The following is a 4,699-nucleotide window of genomic DNA, read 5'->3' on the forward strand; positions in this document are numbered from 1 at the left end:
CGCTTCAGGTGATGTAGGGATGACAGCAGATGATGAAGTTTCATTGGCTTGATAAGTTACCATTCATCAGACAAATGAATTCATTGTGTGTTTGTCCTCCTACCACTGCAAATGGAGGGTGACCAGTTACGAAAGTGAAAATCAGTTGAGGAGTTGTAATTTATGAAGGATTTTAATTTAATCACTTATACCCCCAATAGCTGACTGCCTTCCACGCTTTCCAGTTTCTTACTGATGGGAAGGAGATTAACTGGGTTGGATACAAAGAAGTGGTAAGACTTAAATAGGAAGGAGTGGAACAAAGGTAGTATGATATGATCAGTTGCTGAGTTTGAGCTGTATTTCATGATATTTTGAAGGAATGACATATACTCAGCTATAAATGATCTATGTGAGGAGTTCCAAATGGGTAGTATGAGATCCTGTGCTGCAGCCTCTGCAAAGCATTGTGTTTCACATCAGGCATCTAAAATAAATTCCTCTGTGCCTTGTTTTACTACCTATAAAATGGTAGTACTAACTCATTTCATCAAGACATTGAGGGAAGTGTAAAGAACTTAAAGTGGTGGAAAGAACTAAAATGTTGATGATAAAAGTAAATTAGTGACGTTTAGTTAACCCATAGTCCTAACATGGAACTATAACAATGAAAAAGAAAAAAAAAAGTAGAATATCCCCTTTTCTAAATGAATATAAATTATGCTAAACCTGGGGTCAGGAATTCTTAGGAAAACAGTATGTGTTTAGATAATTAAAAGCAGGATTATAATGCTTATACACAAAATAGATGAATCCAAATTACTTCTGGTATCTCCTATTTTTGAATGCTTGATTTGCGAAACAATGTCTTGCTAACATACAGTGTTTGCCAATAGTGTACGAAGGGAAGAACAGTGTGTACTGAAACATGCAATATGGGCTTCCTCAAGATTTACAGGAGTGATGTTTTTTATACCACAGCAGTTTTTAATTTATTGTAAAAAGCACCCTGACTTAAAGGCTTTCTAAGTGACCTTGATGATACACTGCACCTTTTGAGCCACAAAGCTTAATTTAAAGATGTGCAGGTGTTAGGTCAAAAGATTATAATGTAATGTAATACTGTGCTTAATGGATGAGTCTTGGGGTAAGTTTTATACTAAAGCAACGTAGGTAGAAGAAACATTTTTTTAAAAAACAATGACATTAAATTTGTATCTAACTCATTCTAGTAGCAAGCCATTTGTCAGATGTGCTTTTGTTGTGAACATTACAAGAAACAACTGCAAAAAAAAACCCATTATCTCGTGGTGGTCCGTTTTTATTTGGGTTTTTTGTTTGTTGTTTTGTGTTGGTTTTTTTTTTTAATTTCAAATATTGGTTTACTGTAATCCAGTTCCCTCTGGAACTACCACAGAGGATCATCAACTTAAGCAATATAGCACCTATTTGTTTCTGAGGTAACACTAAATCATCATCTTATTCTATGCACGTATGTGCTGAACCCAATTTGTATCATTATTCTCCCCTTTTTTTCCCTGCCATGGAACAGCTCCCCAACAAAAGGCAGTGGTAAATACCAGCCAAAATGCAACTTCCCGTCAATAACAAAAAGGTGCATTTGGCAAGCTCTGAGCTCATTTCAAATTCACTTTAATTTATTGGAGTTACACTATGATCACTGCAGAGGTAATACACTTGGGAGCATTAGTACACAGACAAATTATAATCTCTTGTGCATGCTTTTACTCCAGTTACATGTGACTAGAATTAAATGGCAAATTTCACTACAAATCAATTACTACACAATTGTATTTTGTAAGTGGTCTTCAGTCAAAAAATATTGATTTTCTTTCTAAATTGTGCTTTTTTACTGATTCAGCCATGGAACTCCATTCAGAGAAAAATAAATGATAAAATTATACATATTGAAAGAAGCATTATTTTAAGACTGCTGAAAAGTGGATTAAAGTATTTATCTTGGGATTAGCAGTATAGTTTTCAGGACTCTCATGGGTTTAGTTAAATACTTGATATAACTGATCCATAAATTTAAATTCCCTACTGGTTCTAATAAATCATAACCATAAAAATACACTTTTGAAAATAGTAACCTACTTTGTATCAAAATTATCTCTATTCAAATTGAATGAGAAAAAGCAAACCTAAATACACTTGGGGGACTGTTATGGCTAGAAATATTTGCTAAGTCACAGGATTAGGAAGTATATTGTGATTTAAATGATCAGCCATAATTAATGAAAAAAAGTGTTTAGGAGACTCCGTATTCAGAATGTATCTAGCAGAACCTATCTTCTTCTCGGGTCCCTAAACAGTAGTTTCCCTTTTTTCTGTATATATTCACCATCAGTTTTGGGGGGTTCTGTGCATAAATAATTATTTTTTGGCTGGCTATATGTTCAGAACAAAGCAAAATAATTCTTCTTAAAGTTTTACGTAATATACTTGAGTAATTCTTTTCTACCTATAGATATTCTGCAGTCAGAATTGTTTGTTAGACAAATGATAGATTTCAAGCTTTTAGTAGAGATGCGCCAACTGAGCACATTCAAGTAAGGAGTGTTGCAAATGTAAATGCATGTGCTCAGTAATACAAAGGTTAAATAGTCCCACTGTTTTTTGTGGGAGTATTCACATACTCATGGTTGAGCACATGGGGCACTATCATAAGGACTATGACCAAATTTTTGTTCGGCAAGGAGACCAAGGTTCAGAATAAGTAATAACAAAATGCAGAAATCTGTGCTACAAGATGTTGCTCCCCATGTGGTAGGAGTTATGTAGGCACAGGATTCAGATCTTCATTCTTTGGTGCCATTTAAACTGGAAAGCAGGAACTTCTGTCTTTTTAACCATCGCAGAGTAAAACCACAGGAGGTGGGAAGGCAGAGAATTAAGAACTTCAAACCTAAGCCAAAAAAATTAGGCATTAAAAACTTTGTTGTGTCCCTGTCTTAATTAATTTTGTACAAAAATACATTTAAGAAATGAAGCATAAATACACCCTGTGCAAAAAGTCATTATTGGATAACATAACTGTAGTTATTCCCTATGGTGGGCAGACCTTGGCTGGGTATCAGGTGCCCATTGAAGCTGCTCTGTCTCTCCCCTACTTGACTGGACAGGGGTTGGTGGGGTGGGGTCGTGGGGTGGAGAAAATATAATGAAAGTTTCACGGGCTGAGATAAGGACAGGGAGAGATCACTCACCAATTACCACTGTGAGCAAAACAGACTCAGCTTGGGGAGAATTAATTTAATTTGTGATCAATCAAATCAGAGTAGGATAATGAGAAATAAAACCAAATCTCAGGAACACCTTTCCCCCACCCCTCCCTTCTTCCTAGGCTCAGCTCTGCTCCCAATTTTCTCTACCTCCTCCCCCACAGCAGCACAGGGGGACGCGGAATGGGGGTTGCAGGCGGTTCATTACTTGTCTCTGCCGCTTTATCCTCCGCAGTGGGAGGACTCCTCACACTCTTCCCTTGCTCCAGCATGGGCCTCTTCCTTGGGAGACAGTACACAAATATCTCCAACAAGGGTCCCTCCCATGGGGTGCAGTCCTTCAGGATCTGACTGCTCCAGCATGAGTCCCCCATGGGGTCACAAGTCCTGCCAGCAAACCTGCTCCAGGCTAGGCTCCTCTGTCTCTACAGGTCCTGCCAGGAGCTCCTCCAGCACGGGCTGCCCGTGGGGTCACAGCCTCCTTCGGGCACCCCCTGTTCTGGTGTGGGGTCCCCCCTGGGCTACAAGTGGGGATCTACCGCACTGTGAACCTCCGAGGGGCACAGCCGGCCTCGCCAGGGGCTGCTGAGGAGTCTCTGCTCTGCACCTGGAGCCCCCTCTGCCCCTCCTGCCCTCACCCTGGTGTCTGCAGGGCTGGTGCTCTTGCAGAGCCTCACTCCTCTCTCTGGTTGCAGTTGCTGTCACACAGCAACTTTCCCCCTTCTTAAATATTGTAGCACAGAGGTGCTGTCACAGTCACTGATGGCCTCGGCCAGCAGTGGGTCCATCTCGAAGCCAGCTGGCATTGGCTCCATCAGACATGGGGGAAGCTTCTGGCAGCTTCTCACAGAACCCATCCCTGCAGCCCCCCCCCCCTCCCCCCCCCCCAAACCATGCCATGCAAACCCACTACATTCCCACAGTGCACTTTCATATTGTGTCAAGATATGTAGATGTGACTCTTAAAGGGATAGATGCTTCTCTAAAAGTTTATGGTTGAATGATGTCAATTATCAGTGGGACTGTTAACTCCCATGAGACCAGACTGGTAGGCCTACAGAGAGAGCATAGTCTGCGGCACTGCTGCAGTAATTAGAAACAGCTGACAAGGTTGGACTACACAGGCAGTCTGTCATTGCTGTGCAAGCACCAACAGAATAGCTAACTAGGCTGGGGGACAAAGCATACCTGAAGGGTATTTAAGGGATTGCTAGAGAAGGAACAATTGCAACATCTATTTGCTTCTTGTCTGTTCGAAACAATACTGGAAAACAGCCTTTGAAGAAGACTGTAAACTTTTCCTGTTAGACCACTAGTCAATGCAAGCAGACACTTTAAAAGGTGGAGTTGGTAAAGATGATAATAGGGAAAAAAATATTGATCTTGAATGAAGCAATGAAAATCAGTCTATTCTTAATGTAGCAGCAAAGAATATGAACTTACTGCAAAAACATAAAACACTTCCAGACCTTGCC

Source organism: Falco peregrinus, chromosome 10 (assembly GCF_023634155.1).
Source record: "Falco peregrinus isolate bFalPer1 chromosome 10, bFalPer1.pri, whole genome shotgun sequence".
Classification (NCBI taxonomy): Eukaryota; Metazoa; Chordata; class Aves; order Falconiformes; family Falconidae; genus Falco; species Falco peregrinus.